The sequence below is a fragment of the Rhinichthys klamathensis genome, unplaced genomic scaffold (assembly GCF_029890125.1).
Source record: "Rhinichthys klamathensis goyatoka isolate OS25496 unplaced genomic scaffold, OSU_Roscu_1.1 h1tg000011l_1, whole genome shotgun sequence".
In the NCBI taxonomy this organism is placed as follows: domain Eukaryota; kingdom Metazoa; phylum Chordata; class Actinopteri; order Cypriniformes; family Leuciscidae; genus Rhinichthys; species Rhinichthys klamathensis.
The window spans coordinates 19,768,023-19,794,590 of record NW_026606564.1 but is presented as its reverse complement, the minus strand read 5'-3'; the positions used below and the strand labels follow the sequence as shown (position 1 = coordinate 19,794,590).

Below are 26,568 nucleotides of genomic sequence, written 5' to 3'. Positions count from 1 at the left end.
CAGTTGTCTAACTTGCCTGTCTATAAGTTGGTTCCAGTGAGTGGCAATGGGCCTAAAAAGGTTCTACATAGAAACCATATATTGCCCTTGAAATCACAAGTGAAAATGAGTTCTGAAAGTGAAAGCCCGAGCCCTTTACCCGTTCGTAAGACCAGTAAGAGACAAAGTGAGAAAGGAAAGCCCATGTCTGAGCCTGTTAACCTTGTGCCGAGAGATTTTTCATCATCTGATTCAGAGTCAGAATATGATTATGAGCCCCTTATGTGCTTTGATTCTAACACTCTGGAGATTGAACATCAGGGTCAGGACCAGCAAGATAAGGGTGCTGTTGTGCCTGATGTCTGTGATTTCCCCAGAGTGGAGGAGGTGGGTCAACTGTTGGGAGATCACGTTGAGACTTTAGATGATGGAAATGTTGACACAGAAATAGTAGGTGGTGAAGGTACAAGTGAACATCAGTTTGAACGTACCGATAACCTGCCTGAGTTCATTGATCCTGTGACTTCAGTGGTAGAACCGTCTAATGTGCTTGATAATTCTCAAGTGAGGAGATCTGAGAGACAAAGAAAAACCCCTGAGAGGTTTACTTATCCTGAGTTGGGAAGACCTGTTAAAGAGAAAATGGTTGCTTCTCATTGCTGTGGGGTTGTTGGTCATGGAACTAAGTCTTTATGTTTTTGTGAACATGGTCAAACCCAACATGTTTGGTGGTGTAATTCTCAAGCGTTGTGTAATATGTGCATGAGAAATTCAAAGGCTTTTCCTTGCACAGTCCCAAGAGTGTAAACCTAGAATTACTCATTTTTAATGCAGGGTTTGAGAATACTTATTTATTTTTCTTTCCCCCTTTGTGTGTTCCTCTTAAGTCCAGACATGGGGGCATGCTGGAATTTGGTGGGGGGAGGATGTAACCCTGTGAATATTTGTACTCATTTATTTTAATTTTGATGTATTTTCTTATTATTTTTATAATACATGGGAATTTGCATATTGTCATGTAACGGTAGTCTGAGGTATTTCAAATGTTAACCAATGAGTTGTTCCATAGAGTTTTGGTTTGTTCACTATCAGCCAATGAGAATGAGTAGGAGGGAGGAGAGAGGCACGCGAGAGTTGGAAGCTGGGGGGTACAGGGAGGAAGAGCGCGCTGTTCGACAGAGTAAGGGAGTTACTGAAACACATGCTGTTAAAGTATATCTAGCGACAGTGTTTGTGTCCTAGATCACATTCAGTTATATTAATATATGTATTGTGACAACGGGGACGTTTTCTTTGTGTTTAAAGACTAAATGCGTTAGGTCTGCTCTGATCATCATAGCAGCCGTCATTTTATGTTTCGCCGGAAAGGACTATAGTGTTTCTCTATTGTTTCCCGGGATTCAAGGACCAAGAAGAGTCAAACAGCATCGGAGTATTTTCAGGCGGTTCTATGCCGAAAATAGACTTTACAACTTGTTGAAGTAGAGAGAACGACAGCTTTCGTGCGTCGGAGTCGTCGGCCATTTTCTGGTGTGTGACGCATCACTTATTTCAGCGTTGGACTGGACTGTTTTCCTGTTCCTTGTGAGGAGATGAGGACACAAGCTTCACGTAACCATTTCTCTGTGCAGTTGGAGAGTTTTGCTATAACAGAGTATCTGAGTGAGTAACCAGTGTGTCTATGCACGTTGAAAACTGCGTCATCCATTCGTGACTGACATTAAGTGCACCACCAAATTTGGGCCCCAACGAAATCCAAGCGCTTGGTTTATGATCATTTCAGCATGTAAAGTGTGAATATGTGATTCAAGTTACAGTTTTGAATTCATACAGGTATACAACTGTAACAACTGGTATTATCCACCTGAGACTGTTTTTTTCCCCTTTTAGTTCATTAGAACTGTAATTTACTAACACCTAAAAAAAAAGTGGTTTCCTTTTATTTCTTCTAAAAAGGTGGTAATATTTTATTTCATTTTTACTTTTGTTGTGTTTTGTTTTAAGTTGAAATAAATAAGTCTCTATTTGTTACTATTTTTGTATTTGTTTCATAGCCTAACTTGATTACAGTATTGTTGTAGGAAGAAAACAGCCCTTAACAAATAGTGAAGTAGCATTTTATTTAATCAAGGGTAATGTGTACACATATTTGTGAATAGTTTAAGCTACATTTTTGGAGGCACCGTGACGAATTATAGTTTCTGTCGAAATACCAGAGAAAATCCAGCCAACTCATCATCAATTGCTGGAGCCCAGGTCTTGTTGTTTTTATGCGCTTTTAACAGTAGTGTTACATTTGCCAGTCTGAACATCCTTAATCCCGTACACATTAATCTCTGGTCTCACTGATTGAACCTCATACAAAACAGAGTCCCACTTGTCCGCGACTTTCCTTTTGCCTTTCTCTCCACGGTTAGCCAGCAAAACTCTATCTCCCACTGCTAAGGGTAAACCTCTGACCTTCCGATTGTAAAGAATGGCATGACGGTTCTGCTCTTTGAGACTGTGTTTCCGGGCAATTTCTCCAGCTGCGCTCAGATCTCTTCTCAGTGCAGTGACAAACTCATGGTGGCTGACCACCTTCTCATCGCAAAGGACATGCTGAAACATGATGTCGATAGGCAGCCTCGGGATACGCCCAAACATAAGATAAAAAGGGGCGAACCCGGTTGTCTCATGCACAGTACAATTGTAACTGAAGGTTAATGTTCTCAGAAGCTGTGGCCACCTCGCCTTGGATTTCACTGGGAGAGCTCTTATCATGTTACCCAAAGTCCTATTGAAACGTTCTGCCTGACCGTTACCCATAGGGTGGTACGGTGTGGTGTGCGATTTTTTAACACCAGCCATCTCAAGCAAATTCTTAATGATTTTACTTTCAAAATTTGCACCCTGGTCCGAATGTATTCTCTTTGGAAATCCATAAATGCAGAAGAGATCATTCCAAAGGCGATGGGCAACTTGTTTAGCTGACTGGTTGTGACAGGGGAAGGCGTGTGCCATCTTAGAAAAATGATCCGTCACTACTAGGACATCAACGACCTTCCCTGAAGTCTGTTCAGCACTCCAAAAGTCTATACATACCAGCTCCATAGGCTCAAAGGTGCGAATATGTTCAAGGGGCGCACGAGCATTTGGCTCAGGAGTTTTTCCAACAACACACCTCTGGCAGTTCTCCACATAGAGCTTGATGTCTTTACTCATTCCTGGCCAAAAGAACCTTTCAGCTGCTAGAGAGAGAGTTCTTGCACCACCCTGATGTCCAGCTGAGTCATGAACACCACAGAGAACGTCACGCTTTAGAGAATCTGGTACAACATATTGGAAGAGTTTCTTATTTATCAGTCGATCTTTCTTTACTCTGTACAGCACATGATTACGGATCTTTAGCTTCTTCCAGTGCTTCAAAAGATTTTTCACAGGGATAGGCTCCTTTGCTTTCTCACTCTTTGAAGGACGTTTATGTCTCAGAACATAGTTGATGACTCTACTGACTATGTTGTCCTGCTCTTGGAGATTTGCAAGTCTGGAAAACGGGATTGCAACAGATGGATCTTCATCAGGGAGCTGGAGTGACTTTGGACTTGACATGGGCAACGGACTAACTCCACCATCGCAGTGAGCACCCAGAAAAGCAGAAACTTCAGCAGCATTAATAGATCCTGGACATGAGTCATTCACGTCATCCTGCATCTCGTTCTCAGTTTCGTCATCACTGCTAGACTGCACATTCTGACAGTTGTTAGTGACACGAAAGGCATCCTGCACGGTTCCAGTAACAACACCATTCACCTCATCCAAGAGAGAAACGTATGGTTCTTTCAACAGACGATGGCTGACACAAGACTTGACAAAGGGCTCTCTGCTCAAAGCATCTGCAACAATGTTCTTTGTGCCTGGCACATACTTCAGGTCAAAGTCGTATGCAGCGAGCTTCGCCACCCATCGCTGTTCACACGCATCCAGTCTGGGTTTGGTTAGAATATAGGTCAAAGGATTATTATCAGACCATGCAGTGAAATGTCTCCCTTTTAGCCAGTGGCTAAACTTCTCACAAACGGCCCACTTTAAAGCCAGGAATTCGAGTCGATGTGCTGGGTAGTTTATCTGAGACTTGGAGAGTGTTTTGCTGGCAAAAGCAACTGGACGTGCAATTTTCTCACCAGGGGGCACCTGAGATAACACAGCTCCTATGCCATCAAATGAAGCATCAACAGAGAGAATAAAGGGATGACTGAAATCCGGGTGTGCTAGAGTTACACTGTGCAGTAGGTCTTGCTTTAGAGTCTCAAGAGCAGTACAACACTCACTAGTCCAATCCTCGGGTGAAAGCTTCACGACACTGAGTGGCTTCCTCATCCGACCACACTTCCTCTGAGTTCTTTTCTGTGACCGATCTGATAGAAGACTGAAAAGAGGTTTTGCCTTAGCAGAACAATCTATAATGAAATGCTGATAATACAAGATCATACCCAGGAAAGAACGAATCTTCTTCTGAGAAGGAGTTACGCCATCCGCTTCCATGAGGTCGGTAGTCTGAATGTCACTAATCACCTTCACCTTTTCTGGGTCAGTCTGGACACCATTCCCAGTGACAATGTGTCCCAAGAATCTGACAGATCTCCTGAGGAACATGCACTTCTTTGGCGCTAGCTTTAAGTTGTGCTTGGACAGACGAGAGAAGACCAGTTCCAGTCGGTCAAGAGCTACTTGCTCACTTGGAGCAAAAACCATCAGATCGTCCAAGTAGCAGAGAAGGCTTGTGAAATTTTTATCCCCGAAAATGGACATCATCATCCTCATAAAGGTTGCTGGACTGTTGGTCAAACCCTGAGGTAGACGATTGTACTCATGAAGGCCGAAAGGAGAGGAAAAGGCAGTGTACTTCTTATGCTCTTCAAACAAAGGTACATTATAAAAGCCAGAAGTCAAGTCCATGGTCGAAAAGAAAACGTTGCCTCCCAAAGCTGCGAGTGCATCCGCTTGATGTGGGAGTGGGTGAGCGTCCTTCACTGTCTTCGCATTCAGCCATCTGAAATCTGTACAAATACGAAGGTCACCGTTCTTTTTCCACACTAAAACTAGCGGAGATGCATATTCACTCTGAGACTTCCTTATAATGCCTTTAACTTCCATCTCATTCAAGGCAGTGCGCAGCTTATCATAGTGGCTGGGGGCTACACGTCGATAAGGGAGTCGAAACGGCTTCTCGTCCACCAAGTGGATTTTGTGGACAAAGTCAGTGGCTTCCCCACAGTCCATTTTTCCACGAGAAAAGGTTGACTCATACTTCTCAATGAGATTCAGAAGTCTATCCTTCCACTCCTCTGACACTTCACAAGCATCCAGATCCAGATCCTGCAGTTCCAATTTATCCAGCACGTTTCTCCTTTCATCACTGGTCTGCACATGACTTACAGGACTCGCAGCACACTGAACGTTACTCTTCAGGGACTCAGCTGCAGACAACTCTTCCACAGCAATACAAGTAAAAACATCCACAATCTTTGTGTTTCTCTTGAGAATGATTACTTTGTCTGTAGGGTTCATTATTTTGAACGGCACCCATCTACTGCCCCACATAGGTGTGATGACTCTCCCTATGATCACGTTCCTTGGACGGCATTTACAGAGGGTTGGCTCAACAATGACTGTGCTCCCCACAGAAACAGATGTAGACTCAGGAAGCTGAGCCCAAGCGAGATGTTCATGGTGCGGTTCTAGAGTTATTTTCTCCTTCAACTTAGCGGTCCCCACTCTATCAGGCATGTCTTCACCTTTCCATCGTTCAACATTTGAAAGTAGAGAGAGGAATTGGTGACATTCAACGTCATCAGAGTTAACTGGCCCGGACACAAGTCTCCAGTATCCGTCTGTCTCTTTCATTTTCTGAATCAGCCACTTGATAGCATTGCTGCCCAGGATCAAATCGTCAGTTTGGCCTGGAACTACTAAAACTGGGACTACCATCTTGCAGGCATAAACTGAAAGCTCAAGTTCATACATCAATTTTGGGGTAACACGCTGTCCGCCACACCCAATTATGACAACATCACTGGCAGGGAACTTTTGTAAATTTGGCTTGTGCTGCAACAAGAGACGTTCAGCAGCTTCACTCATCGTGCATGCCATGGAGCCACTGTCAACCATAGCTTTCAGTTGAAGGTCATCCCATAGTGTCGCTGGTGTGTAAAACAGACTATCAATTCACTGTACTCTGTGAGTGTTCTGAAATATTACAGTTTTCCCTGAAGGCTCAACAGAACTAGAAAGACTATAAACTGAGGTTGGGTCATTCATACAACAATGGTTTGGAGGAATAAACTCACGATCTACACGGTCCTCCCTTAAGTGCAGATCTTCTAGTTTCCCAGCCCTTGAGAAGACGGAGACTTCACTCTCTCAGGACAGACAAAGCGGGAGTGGTCAGGAGAGTGACACTGGAAACACAACTTTTTCTCAAGACAATGCGTGAGGCCAGAATGATCAGGGCTCGAACAGACAGTGCATGGCAGGTCATTGAGGCCTTTTACTCGAGGCAGGCTTACTTTGGGCTTCACACGTGAACTTGGCTCTTTGCTGACAGACTCTTTTAACAGGACTTTCTCCAACAAGCTCATGACTCGCTCCAATGCAGACACTTCCAGAGACCTGGACTGCTGGACATCAGAAGAAGCTGGAAGTGCTGCAGATGACAGTTCCACCTCAGTTCTGTTCACAGGAATTTTAGTGGGTGCTGCATTTCTTACTGCAGATACAAGGCTGGAATCAGAGTGATATTCATTCAAAATATCTTGAACTTCTCGCACAGACCATGCGCCAATTGTTTTAGATCGAAAGGTGATGGCAAGCTCTTTACACGGACAGTGTCTGATGAACATGCGGGTTACCTCTGTTCCTGGACAATCCAGTACTTTACCCTGTTCCTTCAAGCGCTCAGCAGCGATGTCAACTGCACGGTTTAGCCTAATCCAGTACTCGAAGGCATCCTCATCTGGTCTGGGTAAGGTGGTATAAAAGTCAGCCAGTGGGAGAGGAGAGCAAGGAGCAGCTTCGAAGTGTTTCCTGAGAATACTAAAGATTGCATCAGGGTTATGCACAATGTCAATGTCACAGTTTCTTATGCCAAACTTGACCACATCTCTTGCTTTGCCTCTTAGATGGACCATAATCTCCTCCGCTTGATGCTCTTTTCTCAAGTTATTGCGTTTAATATAGTCTCTCATGATATCTATCCACTCATTTAAGTCAACAGCATCAGAAACTTCTCCCCTGAAGCTAGGAGGTTCTCTCACATTTTTGGAAAAGGACAACTGGCTTCGCATCAGGTCCATCATTTGTGAAGCTGCACCATCTGCAGTTACATTTCTGGTGGAATCATCAACTGAATGCGAGTCAACTTTATGTGTTGGGCTTAGTCTGTTGACTATGCTATCAGCAATTTGCTGACCAACCTGGCTGATTATGTCAGTCATTGCAGTGACTACATTTGGCGGCTGTGCATTAGGGTATGGAGTAGACGAAAACTGTTGCTGTCTTGAAGCATCAGATTCATAACTTGTGGATGGGCCCTCAAAAACTAATGGATCTGAACTGGAAGTGTGACTGTCTATGATTACATGAGCATCACTCTGTACATCAGGCCCACTGAACTGTAAAGACCTTGGAACTTTCAATAAACCCCATCCTCTACCTTTACTACCACAGACTGGAGTGTGACAGTTATCAAAACCACTCATGATGAATAACAGTAGCCTACTTGTAAAAAAAATTAATACAATAAATCAAAAACTCAGAATTCGCTGTTCACTGTATAGCAAATTGTCCTTAGCAAATGTTGCAAATTGCTTAAGTGCAGTCACTAAAAAAAAATAAAGATAAAAAAGTCTCTTTTTTTTCTTTTCTTTACGAAAAAAAACGTTCCTGAGCAAAATTGTGTCCACCTGACTCTAGCGCAAGCTCTAAGATGAACCCTCGGCCGCTTCAGGAGCCATCTTGATTGAAGAAACAACGGGTCACGGCACCAATGTGACTGTGTGTGTTTGTGCGGATGGAATCACACTGGAAGCAGGTGGATGGTCACTCATGAATTCACTTTACTGGCCTGAGACAGACAGAACTGAGACAAACAACCAAAAACTGGTTAGTGGGCAGTGCATTCACGCATCAATGTTGCTCAGATCTTAAATGGAATCAACAGAGAATCGGGAGTTCACAAGCAGACTAACATACACAGTCATCACATTTCACCATCGCAAATAACACATTTGACTCAACTGACAGAGCTAGGGACTGACAGATACATGAAGTAAACTTGTGTGCAGTATTAAAGTCCATACTTGCAATATAAAACATAAACTCTGTTTTTAATGACGCAGCACTTTTTGATGCGACTTACCAGCAGGAGAGATGTGAAACTCTGCTGGTGACGTAACTCCGCCCACAATGTCACGCACACAAATGCAAGTGACGCAACAGCCAATGTCGAGTTTGCCCATTTAAAGCATGAATTTATAAACATTAATTTAAACTCCGTTACATATATATATATATATATATATATATATATATATATATATATATATATGTGTGTGTGTATGTGTGTGTGTGAGCAGGAGAGCAGAGGCTGAGAGACAGAGCCGAAGTGCAAAACCCGAAAAGAGAAACAGTCGACTTCACTGTCACACACTATAGTGTCACCAAACTCAGTTCACACACACTGCTGTCCTCATGCTTATACTACTACACTTATTTTGGGTTCTTTATTTCTTTATTATTTTATCTTTTTATTTATTTAGTTCAATTACAGACAAGTCAAGTGCAATGCAAAAAGTACAAGACAAATACAAGGCATTGTTGTACAGTTCATAGTATGTAAAACAAAGAATAACAACAACTAAAATATAAAATGAACATACATAAAAAAAAATACTGGGATAAAAGGAGCTATATAATATTAGGGCAGTTACATGCATTTGAAAAGCTTTACATTTTTATTGTTTTTATAAGCTTTTAATTTTGTGATCTCGTGTTTGAAAGAGTTTCAATGTAAACTGTGAATGGTAATGTCCAAATTATGTGCCAAGATACAGCATACAATGAGGTTAGAGACATTTTGATTTACATGATTTACATATTTGATTTATATATATACAGGCCTCCTCTCATGCTGATTAGATAGATCATTTAAAACATAATTTAGTGTTTGTGACAATGGAAATTTTCCCTCATTTCAATGATATTTTGCAACTAATTTTACTTGAATACTTGTTAATGCATGTTTTATCACGCTTCTTCTGATGGCACTGTTATAAGAGTTTTTTACTCGTTTACTGTTTAGATTGCATTTATGTCCGCATTCATGATCTTTCTCTCAGAGCTATAATGTGTGTTATGGGTTAGCAATGCAAAACATGGTTTTTGAAAAGGGCAATAAACTATATCATATGGAGATCACGGTCAGATCCTAACATTGAGCTCTGGTCATTTTTACTCTATATGTCACGTTCACACTTAGGAAAAGGAGAACTCAAGTGCAAAACAAGGAAGGTTTATTTATAAAACAGAACAAACACAAATCAAAAACCCACGAGGGGGAAAACATAATAAATGAACATGAAACAAACACTGGGTCAAGAATACAGGGAACACCAACCAGGAACAGAGAAACATCTGACAATGACAACGAACCGACCAAGACTGCAAACATGAGGAGACTTATAAAGGGAACAAATCAAGAGGGAACAGGTGGAGAAACTCAAACACTAATCAGGTAACGAGCGGGAGGGATCAAACAATGACAGAGGCACATGGCCCAACATAACAAACACCCATGTGCAACACAAGACAGGACAGACATGTGACATAACCCCCTCCCTACGGAGCGGCTACCAGACGCTCCATGAGGCTAGGGCGGGGCAGGAAGGAAACATCAGGCGGAACGGGAGGGACAGACCAGGGCGGGACAGGGGGGACAGACCAGGGCAGGACAGGGGGGACAGACCAGGGCAGGACAGGGGGGACAGACCAGGGCGGGACAGGGGGGACAGACCAGGGCGGAACGGGACATCGACCGGCCAGGGCGAGACAGAGTTCATCAGGCGGCCAGGGCGGCGAAGAACCCTCGAGTGGCCAGGGCGGCGAAGAACCCTGGGGAGGCCATGGCGGTGAAGAACCCTCGGGCGGCCTGGGCGGATCAGACCTTTCAGGTGGCCAGGGCGGTGAAGACCTTTCAGGTGGCCAGGGCGGATCAGACCTTTCAGGTGGCCAGGGCGGTGAAGACCTTTCAGGTGGCCAGGGCGGTGAAGACCCTTCGGGTGGCCAGGGCGGTGAAGACCCTTCGGGTGGCCAGGGCGGAGCAGACCCCTCGGGCGGCCAGGGCGGATCAGGCCTTTCAGGTGGCCAGGGCGGTGAAGACCCTTCGGGTGGCCAGGGCGGAGCAGACCCCTCGGGCGGCCAGGGCGGATCAGACCTTTCAGGTGGCCAGGGCGGTGAAGACCTCGGTTCAGGCTCTGGGACAGGCACAGGCTCAGACTCTGGGATAGACACAGGCTCAGGCTCTGGGACCGACACCGGCTCCGGGTCAAGGACAGGCTCCGGGACAGGGACAGGGACAGACACTGGCTCAGGGACAGACATTAACACAGACACAGTCATAAGAACAGAAACAAATACAGAAACAAACATAGATTCCGGCTCAGGGACAGACTCCGGCTCAGGGGCAAACACAATCTCCGGGATCGACACAGGCTCAGGGACAGATACTAAAACAGAAACAGTCAACATAACAGAAACAAATACAGACACAAACATATCTTCCAGCTCAGGGCCGGACACAGGCTCTGAAACAGGCACCGGCTCAGGGACAGATACCGGTTCAGGGACAGGCACCGGTTCAGGGAAAACCACCGGTTCAGGGACAGGTACCGGCTCAGGGACAGGTACCGGCTCAGGGACAGGCACCGGCTCAGGGACAGGCACCGGCTCAGGGACAGGCACCGGCTCAGGGACAGGCACCGGCTCAGGGACAGGCACCGGCTCAGGGACAGGCACCGGCTCAGGGACAGGCACCGGCTCAGGGACAGGCACCGGCTCAGGGACAGGCACCGGCTCAGGGACAACCACCGGTTCAGGGACAGGCACCGGCTCAGGGACAGGCACCGGCTCAGGGACAGGCACCGGCTCAGGGACATGAGCGGTCTCTCGCTGGGCAGAGGGGACGTGAGCAGTCCTTCGCTGGGCAGACGGGACGTGAGCAGTCTCTCGCTGGGCGGACGGGACGTGAGCAGTCTCTCGCCGGGCAGACGGGACGTGAGCAGTCTCTCGCCGGGCAGACGGGACGTGAGCAGTCTCTCGCCGGGCAGACGGGACGTGAGCAGTCTCTCGCCGGGCAGACGGGACGTGAGCAGTCTCTCGCCGGGCAGACGGGACGTGAGCAGTCTCTCGCCGGGCAGACGGGACGTGAGCAGTCTCTCGCTGGGCAGACGGGACGTGAGCAGTCTCTCGCTGGGCAGACGGGACGTGAGCAGTCTCTCGCTGGGCAGACGGGACGTGAGCAGTCTCTCGCTGGGCAGACGGGACGTGAGCAGTCTCTCGCTGGGCAGACAGGACGTGAGCAGTCTCTCGCTGGGCAGATGGATTTCCTCTCCTCCGTCCATGACGGTGAGAAGCCGGCTCTGAACTGCCCTCCACTGGTACAGGATCGTAAGGAGGCCAGGATGGAGAGTGATGTTGACCCTCCTCTCGACCACCTCCTCCTCCTTTACAACCTCCCCGGGTCCCACGAAAAATTACCTGGCGGGTCCCCCGAAAATCTCTCCTGTGACCTCCACGGGTCTCAGAAACCCTGGCCAAGCGCTCCGACTCCTCCCTTTGATGAGCCATCAAAGCGAACGCTTGGAAGATGTTCATTCCTCCGGATTCCTTACCGGGCCGAGTCCTTCGGTCCCCGCCGATAGGACGGAACTGGGTTGCTCCAAATGTGGAGATGACGTAGTCCGGGCAATCCAGATCATCGTCGTCCATATACATGTCATTCATGCTTCTTCAGAGAAAAAATAAATAAATAACTAAATAAAATCCTCCTTGCTGCTGAGTTCAAAAATGGTCGGTTCGTTCTGTCACGTTCACACTTAGGAAAAGGAGAACTCAAGTGCAAAACAAGGAAGGTTTATTTATAAAACAGAACAAACACAAATCAAAAACCCACGAGGGGGAAAACATAATAAATGAACATGAAACAAACACTGGGTCAAGAATACAGGGAACACCAACCAGGAACAGAGAAACATCTGACAATGACAACAAACCGACCAAGACTGCAAACATGAGGAGACTTATAAAGGGAACAAATCAAGAGGGAACAGGTGGAGAAACTCAAACACTAATCAGGTAACGAGCGGGAGGGATCAAACAATGACAGAGGCACATGGCCCAACATAACAAACACCCATGTGCAACACAAGACAGGACAGACATGTGACACTATATGGATTCATCTAACAGCCGATCACACAGTATCATCATGAGCACAGCCAGTCAGTGCATGTTGCTGATAAATCTGCATGTTCACTGCGTGTCTCACACACACACACACACACACACACACACACTGTATGAGGACAATCCACATGATCTTCATCTCCAGCTGCTCTTCAGAGTCACTTCACAAGCTTTTCCCCGTTTCATCTGAGCAAAACTACTGGCAAATACACACTGACACTGATGATTACATTTAAAAAGAACGTTTAATTAATTTCATAAGACACCATATTTGATTATACATTTGTATTAAATCATAAAACATAGAATCCAGAAAAATATAATTAAAAAACACACTTTATGGAAAAATAAAAAAAATTTGGGCCCCAAATTAAAAGGTTGCTTACTCTGTTTAATTGTGTTTAATTGTAAACAAACAAATTATGATGATATTTTTGGCCATATCTCCCAGCTCTATATTTGAATCAAGAATCATTTGTGTCCTAAAACAACACAAAAGGATTGAATGTATAATAAATACAAACCTCAGGATGTCAGTCATTTACAATATCCAGCATCTTAGATAATAGTCCAGAAACAGGGAATATAGCAGATGCACTGTTGAAATGTGTATTTAAGAGGTTTTAAACAGGATTTAGAGATATATGTGGTATAATATCCCGCTCCAGTGCAGTAGGTGTCGGTGTGACACTGTTCAGCTGTTCCAAACCCTCCTGTTGTCACAGTGTCGTCTGCATCAGTCTGTCTTCATCTGCACTACACTTCCCAGAATCCTCCTTGTCTCCACACCTGAACTCACTCCCTCAATTACCCACCTGTTCAACGTCTTCATCATCAGTGTCACATGTGATCACCTTGTTATGTTTGATTTGTATCTGTATTTAGGCTATGTTTACACGGAAACGATCTGAAGAGAAAACGCAAAAGTGGCATTGCGTTATCACGTTTTATTCTGCGTTTAGACGAGCGTTATGGTTGGGAAATCCGCGTGCATATGGTGACGCAAAAGTGTGTGAAATTCGATGTAGTATGAAGCACTGCCACACAACAACACCATATCTTAGAATATTTTGTACAACTGCTGAAAAGACTCTTGTATGTTTTTCAGAGCTGCTAGGGCAACTTGAAGGTCCGACGTATGGAAATAATCTGACATGTTGGTTGTTATTTTTCTGTAATGGCGCATGCATGTGACGTAAACGCGTACGCGACGAGAGCCACCGTGAGCAGATTTGCGTTTTTACCGTTTAGCCGGGAACGCGACGGTGGAGCGTTTTTAAGATTTCCACTCTGGAGGGTGGTTTCACTTTTTTGCGTTTTTAAGCCCCCAAAACGCCGTTGCTGTGTAAACGAAAGGCACATCCGATAAAATATTTTTACGTTTTCACCCGGAATCGTTCTCGTGTAAACGGGGCCTTAGTTTCCTTCTGCCCAGTTAGTTCTTGTCGGTTCTTGTGAATGTTACCTTTGTGTGTGTGTACCGTCTGCCTGCACCTGTTTGTTGTTTTGTGGAATTAGTAAAAGTTTAACTTGTACTTTGGACTCATCTTGTTCTTCAGCCCGCACCACACCCGTGACACCTGTAAAACACACGAAGAGCAAAACGAAAGGAACACCTGTTGACACCTAAATCTGTCTCTCACTGGATTTGATCTGATCTTTGATCCAGGAAATATTTCCACAGATGTCAGTTTAGCACAATGCCTACCAAATCTAATAACACTCGCGGACATTTATGTGTTTAATCCACAATCCATCGAGACCAGCGAGAGATTCTGAGAACGACGCGCGCGGACTGACAACAAGCGTTACTGAGTTTACAATACTGATAAATTCTCTTCTTAGTGGACAAGACTGCAAGTAAGTTTAATACATTCTCCATTAAAGTCATTATTATATATATATATATATATATATATATATATATATATATATATATAATAATTATTAGGAACTTCATATTGTATATTTAAATGTTAAGTTACAGAAGGCTGTTATTTTGCTACCTCAAACAGAAGAAGAATCTGCCAGAAATGACAAAATATGAAGTAAAATAAGTTTTATTGAGAAAGGGTTATTGAAAACAAATTTGGAAAGTTTTCTCCCATTTCCTCTTACGTTTTTGTGATGTGAAATCGAAAGTTTTTTTTGAAGTAGACATTTACAGTAGACAGACAGATGAAGCCTAACGTCAATGAACAACAATCTGCTGTTATTACACTGAACATTTCAGTTTATATATAACAATTATGATTAGTAGTGTAGCTGTGTCCCAATGTGAAGGCTGCGTCCTCCGAAGGCCGCATTTGAAGGCCGATTGCGTCACAGCGGTGTGACGAAGGCTGTCCCAATTCAAAGGCTGCCTCTTCGAAGGACGCATTTGAAGGCCGATTGCGTCACCGCGGCGCGATGAAGGCTGTCCCAATTCAATTCCGCATCCTTTCGAAGGCCGGTTGCGTCATCACGGCGTGACGAAGGCTACCCTGATTCAAAAGCGACGCCAAATGCACCCTTCGTTTCCCCGTGAAAGGAAGTATTCATAAATGGACACTTAGCGGCCTATCCTACCTTGATCCTACCCCATAATTCATTGCGCGCCGGTGACGACAGCATTTTTGGTGCAGGATTTGGTGTGTAGCCTACAGTTCAAATTCAAATGTTGGTGTTGAACTATGCCTTTTAAAACCGTTCATTTTTCGTTTTTCATTTACGGGTTAAAAAAATTAAAAACGAATGGATGCAAATTTACACAGACTATTAAACTAAAGATAGTTTAGTGATAGTTTTTTAGATTAAAGTCTTTGATTTTACTAGTATTTTAATTGACTATCAAACCTTTCTACAAATACATTATTTTAAATATTTAATAATATAAGGTAGCCTACTTTTGCGTCCATTTGTTTTTCTTTTTTTTAACCCGTAATTGAAAAACTAAAAATGAAAGGTTGTTGTATTTTTAAAAGCCAAAGTTGAACACCAAAATTTGAACTGTAGTAGGCTACACAAATGGTGAAAAAAAAAAAAAAAAAAAAAAAAAAGACTTTGCCCCTTTATTAAACATTTAAAATATTCACAAATTACTATGGGACAAATGTCGATTTTACTGGTTTTCTAAGGCCAGATTAGAACCTGGAAATTATATTTTTCCCGCAATGCTGAATGAGAAGAGGCATGTCTCTGGAACCATGATTTATAGGCTAATGATAATAAATGTGTCTGCATAAATAACGAGGCATTTTAATTGTTCGTTTAAAAGTGAACATTTCAAGCTTTAGAAAAGGTATATTTTGTTTCAGTTCATTTATGAGACGCGCTCCAGTTCACGGAGATCATGAAAGCGCGACTGATTGTTTTATTTTATTTTACAAAAGCACAACGTTTTCTTGTTATGTGAGTTTGGACAAATAAAAGTAGTTGCGAATGATGTATTATTCTTTTCTGTATGACCAGAAATTATAGAGTATTTTTTAAGTTGTTTCCACTGTTGATGGGAAAATGCAAGTGTTCGCGGCCGCGCCTCCGTGCCATGCAGTGCGCGCTCACACTCCCACACACATTTGCTTCAAAATCTTGTGTTTATTTGTGATAATCTTAGCCCTGTATTATGACTGACATTTGACGAATTTCTTTGTTCCTTTTTTGGATAAAACCGCCTTCTAAATATGTAGCCTAAATGTAGGCTAATAATAATAATATTATTATCATTTGCGTTGAGTTCACTGAAGACAGTAATAATCATAAAATAAATCATGAATGTTTTATTTTTATATAACCTAACCTTGTATTTGTGTTATATTTCTTTTTTATATGTGAAGTTTTTTTTTGCTTATTCTATTATACTGAGCTTTTTCCTCCTAAAAAATTGACTTTAAAGACAAGTGGCCTAAATGTCGTTTAGAAAATTCATGTATTTAACATCCTCAGTAAAATATAAAACATAAAAATGACAATAGCCAATTCTGGCTCCATAGCTGTTTACTCAATTATAACAAATTAATGATCAGGACGGCAGCTCCATCTCGCACTGTTGCTTGGCGCCATGGAGCGGTAATCGGGAAACACCTGGATGCGCAATTAGGAAATCCTATGAAGGCTACAAGGTGCGTCCTTCGAAGGACGAATAGGCTGCATCCTTCGAAGTCCGCGGCCTTCGGAGGATGCAGCCTTCACATTGGGACACAGCTTGTGTGTGTGTGTGTGTGTGTGTGTGTGTGTGTATCGAACTGTTGCCTACCAGTGGCAACAACAACTTTGATGCGATGACTTGTGATGACAAAATTAACCGCTGAGACAGGACAGTGAGATGTCGTAAGGATAGAACGTTCTGAAACAAAATGGCGCCGCTCAGCCTGCACGCACACACATGGACTAAATCATCTGAATCACAAATAAAATGTCTCTCAAAAGCATATCTTGATGGTAGGCGATCGTTAGTCTCTTAATAAAACGAAATAAATAAATCACTCCTTCAAATCTAGGGTGACCATATTGATTACCGAAAACCAGGACACTCGGCCCGGCAATGAGATACTCAAATGATACTTAAATTTTACTCAAAGATGCCTTATTAATTTCAATACATTTAAAGTAGGCTATGCCTCTGTATGGATAGAAAATTGTTATTACAAAATACTATCTATAAGATCTGTGGCACCCCCATTGGACACAGAAACATATGTGCCAGGTTTGCACACGGTGCAAGCAGCCTCCCACAAGTGGGGAATTTCTTCTGTAACTCATTGGTAAATGTGCATTTACGCTTCGGCATGTTGCATGCAGAAGTGCTCGGGTGGCTGTCTGCTCGCTCGTTGTGAGTGTAAAGAGAGCCGCCCACATGGTAGCCTCTCAGGAATTACATTACATGCAGTACCGCAGGTGGAGATTTCCCTAGTGCCGGTCAATTTAATGGACCAATGAAAACGTCTCTGGTTACTTGCGTAACCTATGTTCTCTGAATAGGGAACGAGACGCTGCGTAGCATTAAGACGCAGTGGGAACGCCCTCTGGGTGTGCCGATTGTCTGAAGCCCTAATAGAATCACGCCAATCCATTGGCTGATGGCGCGGGCGCTGCCCCGACGCTCTTACGTCGTAACATTATATACGCACGCGCGCCATCTGCTCCTCAGATTTATCTGCCGAAAAAGAAAACTTGTCGGCAGCACAAGGAGCTTGGCAGCGAACGCAGCGTCTCGTTCCCTATTCAGAGAACATAGGTTACGCAAGTAACCAGAGACGTTCTCTTTAATAGGTTCTCTTTCACTCAACGCTGCGTAGCTTTAAGACGCAGTGGGAACGAAATACCAAACTCGCCAAGCTAAAGCGCTGCCATAGCTAGTACAAGACCAGAATTTTTTACACGACCGGTTCAAACAGATAAAACTTGGATACCTGGAGTCATGTCAAGATCCAAACTATAGAATCTGACAAAAGTGTGCAGAGAGGACCAGCCTGCCGCCACACAAATATCTTCCAAGAGGGCCCCTCTAAAAAGAGCTTGAGAGGAAGCCACACTTCTAGTGGAATGTGCTCTGATGCCAAGAGGTGAAGGCAGGCCACGCACCTCATAAGCCATTGAAATAGCTTCCGTAACCCAATGGGAAATCCTCTGCTTTGATGCGGCAAGCCCGCGGCGGCCAGCACCAAAACATACCAAGAGTTGGTTCAATTTCCTCCAACCGCCCGAGCAGTCCACATAGAACTTCAAAGCTCGAACCGGGCAGAGCAAGTTAAGTTTCCTATCCTCCTCAGAGGCAAAAGGATGGAAAGCGTAAAGGTTAATAACCTGAGAGCGGAACGTAGTGGACAGATCCTTGGGTACATACCCTGGTCTCGGCCTTAAGGTAACCTTGACCAGACCAGGAGCAAAGTCCAAGCATGACTCGGTAATAGAGAGAGCCTGTAATTCCCTATTCGCTTCAACGAAGTTAAAGCTAACACAAGAGCAACCTTAAGAGTCAGAATCCGCTCAGGGACTGACTCCAAGGGCTCGAAGGGAACCTCTGTCAAGCCCTCCAAGACGACTGACAGGTCCCACGAGGGAACTCCAGGGGAGCGTGCCGGTTTTAGGCACCTCACCCCACGCATAAATGCCGAAACTAGCCTAAGTTTACCCAGGGGAATCTCATCCGACTCTCTATGAGCGGAAATAGCCGCAACGTATGCTCTGAGAGTGTACTCTTTGGGAATTCCAGCACTGAGCCAACTGGGCAGCTAACTGGGTTCTTAGCATGTGCTGAGCACCATGACTCAAACACCCTCCACTTGGAGGAATACAGCCTCCTCGTAGAAGGGGCTCTCGCACTTGCGATGGTTTCCTGAACATCAGCTGGGAGACCATATCTTAAAGCTAGCGGCCTCTGATGGGCCAAACGTACAACTTCCAAATGTCGGGGCAAGGATGCCATATCCCAGGGGGAGGACTCCAGCAGAGGAATGAGCTCCGAAAACCACGGCTGGGACAGCCAGAATGGGGCTATAAGAAGGAGGTGGACTCAGCTCTCCCTCACTCTCACCCGCCATAGAACAGCCTACAGCGCGTGCAGTGTGCTTGGTGGCTCTTAAGGCCAGATCAGTGGCTTTACGAAGCTCTTTGACAGCTTCAGGAGTCACTCCATTTCCCTCGTCCATTTCCTTCAGGACGTCCGCCTGGTAGGCCTGAAGAATGGCCATAGTGTGTAGGGCCATGCCTGCCTGACCAGCTGCCATGTAGGATCTCCCAATAAGGGAGGAAGAAGTCCTACATGCTTTAGAAGGAAAGGGGGGACGTGACTTCCAAGACGGCGCAGACGACGGAGCTAGGTAAATAGCTAAGGTGTCCTCGACTGCTGGAATGGCGGATTAACCCTGCTCCACAGAACCCACGAGGTTGGTGAAGTCAGCGGCTGCCGCATTAGTCAGACGAGCGGAGAAAGGCTGCTTCCAGGATCTGGAAATCTCGTGATGCAGATCACTGAAAAAGGGCAGCTTTCTTCGCTCTGGCCTAGAATTAGGGCCACTAAGAAATCTCTCGTCGAGTTTAGAAGACTGTGACTCGCGGGGCTCATCAGGCCAGTCGATAGCGAGCTTTTCCGTAGCGCGCGAAAGCACGTCTATAAGTTCCGTGTAAGCTGCAGTAGGCCGCGTTTCCTGGCCGCTAGGTGGGATAACGTCGTCGGTTAAAGCAGGCCCGAAATCCTCGGAGTCGGATGCTGCAGTATAAATTATGTCTTTCAGCCCGAAAGAAACTGTCTCGCGTGCTCCCGTGCTGGGGCATAAATAATCATGCGCGAACTCGACTGGCATGCCACGTGCGCACTCGGGAGAGGGAGGGAGAGAAAGGGCGAGGCCCGTCTGCTCATACTCCAAATCCTCGAGCTCTACATCAGAACCCCAGGTCGTGGATCCTCGAGAGGCCTTGGCGGTCTCGGGAGCGCGACGGTGGGGAACGAATGACTCCTTCTCAAAAACCGCGAGCCTAGAGCGGAGGGTTTTGAGAAGCAGATTGTCACAGAATTTAGACGATCCTAAAACAGGCTCACGCGCATGCGAAAAACCCAAACACTTAACGCACTTACTGTGAGGGTCGTCGCTCGCAATGAAGCGAGAGCATGGCGGAGAGCAATGACGATATTCCATTCCACTTCACTGTAAGGAGAACAAAGTTCCACTTATTCCAGTCGCTGAAGTGCAGAAGACGACGAAGCAGTAGTAATCCGAATTTTTCGGGCTCAGAAAAACCGAAAGCGAAGGGCATGAAATGGCCGCTTCGTGAAGGCAGAGAAATCTGAGGAGCAGATGGCGCGCACGCGTATATAATGTTACGACGTAAGAGCGTCGGGGCGGCGCCCGCACCATCAGCCAATGAATTGGCGTGATTCTATAAGGGCTTCAGACAATCGGCACACCCAGAGGGCGTTCCCACTGCGTCTTAAAGCTATGCAGCTATGCAGCATTGAGTGAACCTATGAAAGAGAACCAGGACATTTTCATCACTTTATAAAAAACAGTCAGGACGGCCAGGACAGGACGTGAAAACAGGACATGTCCTGGTAAAACATGACGTTTGGTCACCCTATTCAAAACTGATCGTTCGTTCCACAGACGCATTCTCGCACACTAACAAGTAACAAATGTGGACTCCTCGCCCAGCGATCATGGCGTGTCTGTTTTGGCGCACTTAATGTGGCATAACAGCTCGCTGTAGTTGAAGCCAAAGCCATTGAAACAGAGTTGCAACCATTGCGAGTCCGTCATGCTTTGATCTCGACACACGGTCACGTGGTTCACGGAGCTCTCATTAGTTCCAAACAAACCAGCGCTGTCAATACATTTAAATGGCTTTAAGCAGGATACAGGTATTTGCAGACATTTTTGGTAAACATTGCATCAAAGTGTGCATTGATTATTACTTCGAAGACATTTACAGTATCATTTTATTCTGGAGAGTGATGGAGAGGCAACATTAACGTTAATGTTTTTCTTGCATTTAACCCTCAGGTATTCCTTACTTATTGGTCACTCATAATCATTGTTGGTCAAATGTGACCATACACATTAACTATTTTATAATTAAATGTTCTATAATTTAGTCCAATAATATTTATTAAATATTTTTAGGAGATCTTTTGATACTAAATACTAATTGTGCAATAATTATGGTCCATTAATGGCAACTTAAAATCATATTTTTTTCTATTTTTTATTATTATTTATATTACAATTAGTCTTCTATTCAAGGTTAAAATTGAGAAAATGGTTTTAAATAAGGCAAATTATAGTCATTTTGTGGCCAGAAAAATAATTATTTCCATTTGTAATGGTTTACCCACTAGGTGCCTGTATGGCTGTTAAATATACATGTATCTACTAGTCTAGTTACTCAAAAGAGTATTGCAGGTCATAACTGCTTACTTGTTTTTAGATTTTGTATGTGAATAAATATTTAGACATGATCAAACACTAGATTTTTCAAATGATACATTTAAAAAAGTTAATAATTAACAGTCAACTGCTCGCTATAGATTTTCCTTTATTGTGTGTGCGTTCAAGAGAAGTGTGTTTGTTATATCTTATGCTTATATGATTCTAACATCTGGTTTCTTGTCTTTAGTGTGAGAATTTGAGTTTTTAGCTGTTACTGGTTCATTCTATTATAACTGCGTCATCTTCAGAAGTGATCTTCTGGAGCGAATCCAGCCAAGTTTGTGTATGTATTATGTTTAGATGATTATTTAATCAGCATATAGTGTAGTTTCACGTGAATATCCTGTTCAGACAGTATTCTTATAATCACACAACAGCACAGGGCGAGAAAGAGTCCGTGAATTCATGAACCGTGACAAACAAGTTCTTTCTTAAATTGGAACACAAAGTCCACACTAGAGGCTCAGGAACTATAGCTAGTTATTAACGAACTCTGGACTCTGTTCCGTTGCAGCATTTGTTCTTGATGCAGAACGTGGCTAGTAGGTCGTAAGCTATTTTCTATTTGAGTGGTCAAAATATCACTGAAATCTAATTCGTTATCTATTAAAAAGAAACGGGGACAATACATTTTTTTTTACGTTTTTGTTTTGTTAATTGTTGTGGGTTCCCAATATTATTAACATCTATAATGATTATGATTTAGTTTTATTATTAGGATTTTTGTTCTGGTTTTAATACAATTCACCACACCCGCAAAAAATGAAAAATAAATCAAAATGAAAATCACACAATGAAACGGTTAATTACCATTGTAAATAGCAAGCAGTTCAAAACAATGTTATAACAAAATTATGACTTTACTAAAACACATTACAAAAATAATACAACATAAATATATGATAAATAAAACTATTTAACAAATATTTTATCATTTTATTTACCGGTAGGCTAATATTTTCATTTTCACAAGCTGTTTATCCAGAAATTACAACTTTTTAAACTTCAAATGTTACGTTTGTGCTTGAAGATGACTCTCAATATCCATAAATGGGCTTGTTATTTTGCATTATAAGCTTTTTTTAAGGAGAAAGTGTGTATTCTGCATATTTTTATATTTAGTTAAAGGTATTGTAGGTAGGAATTTTATAAAAAACTTTTTTCCAAATTTGTTTAAACTTTCTGTATATTTCAATGCATAATTAAAATGTAAGTACTCTGAAAAAGAAAGTATAAAAATCGAGTGTCTGTAGACCTCTCACGACTGTTTTAAAGACAGCTCATTATTTCCATTCACTCCACCTCCTCCCTTCTCGGCTCCTTCCAAAGCCACGCCCCAAAAACACATGAACGCGCGACTCCGACCGCTGAGCTGAAGAGGCATTAAGCCTTTTTTGTACTCGACGCGTCCGCAAGAGCGCGAAGGTGCGCGCGGCAAAAATGACGTAATTGCGGTCTGGGCGGTCGTGCGCGTTGGGTGACCCCATTTCGCCTGGCGGTGTGCACGGCACTTTTTGTAACATCGCGCGCGGCGCCGCATCCGAAGATGAACGACTTCGAGCCGAATCTGGCCGAACTGGTACGTCTGTACCTGCATGTTTATGATTATTCTATATACAGAGACATTTGCATTGATGGGCGAGCATAAAAGCGTCTCTCATTTTGTGAATAGGAACACATTTGCATTAAGCACCCAGTTTGCACTTGTCTAAAGTAACTGCTTATATTTACAAAATAAGCCTACAATAGCAGAAGTAAGCCCTGCTGATGAAATTAAGGTTTAAACACTCTTCAATAAGGCTTCAGTTGTTTAACTAGTTTACATGCAGTGAAAGTACAATAAACCTACTGCATTTATTACTCTTTTTATATGAATCAGCAATTAATAAACTACTAATAAAGGCAAACTACTTCTTCACTGCTGATTCCTGGTGGTTTAGAGGAGAATTACTCCGAGTCGCCCCCTGTCGTTTCACAGAATAGCACAACGGCGAGCGCGTCAAGTATAAACGCCTCGTCCGTTTGGAGAGGTGCGCGCGCAGTCAGCGGAGACTCGCGCTCGTGCGGACGCGTCGAGTATAAACAAGGCCTTATTTACCTGAGACGAGCGGAGAGGAAGGAGCGCAGTGCATGTAGTGACATCATGTCAGAATCACATGTAATAAAAAAAATCTAACTTTATCATTATGAAGATAAACAAATAAGATGTATTTTAGTAGCTACTCACTATCAAGCTAGCATACTGATATTGGTAAAGTTTAAAATATATATTTATTAATTCGCTAACGGGCTAGTTATCTATAAGGCAAAGCTAAAAACAGGTTGCATGATACACGTTTTTCCATTGCCATCATTTACACTGTGATGAAGATGAATTTCGTGTAACATTCATAACATGGTGTTCTGCATGTAAGAGTTTCCATGATGAAAGCATTGTTGACTCTGATGAGGACTACACTCCAGAGACAAGTAACGTTACCGCATCGTCAGCTCGAGGACAGATCCGGGGTTGAGGGCGAAGCAGAGGAGGTCGTCACAAGGCGTCACTTTTCAGCCCCTTGAGGTCTCTCAGTTCTCGCCATCGCTGGAAAGCCACGCCGATATTGACACGCGTTTTATTTCGTTGTTTATCCAAAGACTTTTTGTTCATTATCTTTTCTAGTAACGTTACTGTCTTCCTTTTTTTGCCTGGTTTGCCTTCACGAACTGCATATGTGAATTTTGATTGGTCTTTCTCTGCCATTGTTTTGCTATTCCTAGGTTCCGTGCCTCTTGAATTCCTCAAATCAAACGGGTACGCGCAAGTGGGCAGGTCCTGTGTGGCAAAAGGGTGGTTGCCATGGTTGCGAGAGAGTGACAGTCGCCTAAGCCAATCCTTTGTTTCGTCCCCGGATGGAAATAATGAGCTGTGTTTAGTGCAGATTAAACGGTCTAGAGTCACTCGATTTTTATACTCTTTTTGTCAGAGTACTTACATTTTAATTATGCAATGATATATACAGAAAGTTTAAACAAATTTGGAAAAAAGTTTTTTTTATAAAATTCCTACCTACAATACCTTTAAGATGTGTTGAAATTACTGTGTTGTGCAGAACATTTGTGGACGTTTAAAATGTGAGGCGCTGTTATAAAGCACATACAAACAGTGTTACTTAAATTAAACTTGAATGGGTAGTATGTTACTACCTTGAAAGCTTTTCGAGCTTCTAATAAATACATGAATAACTTTATTATTAATCTAGTATTATAATGTTGTTTAATGTAAATAAATAAATAATAAATAAATCATTATGATTAGTCGTTATACAGTATGACTATTATAATTCTGGTTACTTTTACTCAATCAGTTATTTTAGGATCATTTGAATAGTAATGAAGTAATGAAATCAACGATCATTGTGAACTTGAAGTAATGATTAAATGACAGACGATTCAACAATTAATAAAGATTGGCTAAATTTGATTATAAAATGATATTATACTGTAATAGAGAATATAACAAATCGGGTTCAGTTTTCCCAGCACAGTGTACATTTCTGTTCCCCAATGAATTCATATTTACAGTCAGTTAAACTCATTAAACAATCAGAAATTTTACATGGCAATATATTTGTTTGTAACTCACTTTATTTGATAGATTGTTTTTGCTGTTGCTGTTGTTGATGATAACTCTTTATTCTTCATGATTGTCTTCAATAAGATGTTGTTGATGTGTGTAAATGTTGTGATTTGCAGGTGATGCTGAAGGATTGAGTGTTTTCAGAAAGCAGTGCTGATCAGTTTTCAGGGTCAGTTTAGCTGCAGTATGTCAGAGGAAAGAGGAAAGGACTCTCTCTCTCAGATGAGTCTCTCAGAGAAACACAGGTGAGACTGCGTCTGTTTCACACTCTCAGTTTAAACTCCACTGGACTTTGTGTTTCCCTGTCAATAACACAACTTTAAGCATTGTTTTATATTTGCAAATGCTTTTCACAACTTACATTTTAACTTCTTAAATTAACACTGACATTGTCTATAAAGCCCTGTTTGCTCTATAGAAAATATCACAGTTAATAATTTGTTAATAACCTTCTAGATGCTGAATTAATCCAAATAAATGACTTTAGTTTTTAGATCATACAATTATTGACAGACATTAGAAAACAACTATACACTTAATTTAATTCAATTTAATGTGTACAGACATTTCTGCTCTCCATTTCTGTCAATAAACACTTGAAATGTTCTCTTAAATTAAAGTATTTTTTAACATGTTTAATCTCACTCATGTTTATTAAAGAAATTGTTAAACTAATGTGAGCCAGTAAATAAAATGATGGTTAACTATAAAACTGTAAATTGTGTGAGTGTGTGTGTTTCTGTGGAGGATTAGATAAAAACACAGATGTGTTTCAGACACAGTTGATCCTCCTTTACTAAAGTGTTTTCTCTCTCTCTGTTCTTTGTGTCATCAGTGTAAGATCAGGCTCACATGTGTCCAGCTCTGTGTCTCTGAAGAGTGATCGGTCTAATGATCTTCCACCAAACTTCAGTGAGAAAACACCATCATCTTATAAAAGGTATTTTGTGTGTTTACATTACATTATAGGGTTGTATTATTTGTCCACAGTGGTGTGTGTGATTGAACTTGACTGTGTAAGGGGATTTATGAAACTCACTCCAGTAACACAGTTATACAGGCAGACACAAGGAGACATAAATTCACTATGGAAAATAAATCATGCAACTAAATATGTCCATCCATCCAACTGTAGTTACTAATGAACAAATTGAAATAATGAAAAAAAAAACTGCATTTAATTACTATTCGCAACATTAAACATTTTCAAATGTTCTTTGTGTCATCAGTGTAAGATCAGGCTCACATGTGTCCAGCTCTGTGTCTCTGAAGAGTGATCAGTCTAATGATCATCCACCAAACTTCAGTGAGAAAACGCCATCATCTAATAAAAGGTATTTTGTGTTACTCATTTTTTTGTCACGCGTGACTGTGTTTAAAAGTTGTATCAGTGAATACCAATCATGAAACATGTTTAGATCAAATATTTGTCAGAGTATTCACAGCTAATGCTTATTTCTCTTTCTGTAAAATATCAGTTAGTATTTTATTTTACTAATGTGATTACAGGCTTCAATATGAGACATTAGACTCAGACCTTCAGACTCACAGGAACCACGAGAATTT

General features: G+C 42.8%; 1 protein-coding gene across 1 annotated transcript in view; it reads left to right on the top strand.

The window, feature by feature from the left end:
- LOC130100468 (ribonuclease inhibitor-like) overlaps positions 1-26,568 on the top strand; it is a 669,359-nt gene that overhangs the window by 185,960 nt on the left and 456,831 nt on the right. The gene's annotated exons all lie outside the window — the stretch shown is intronic.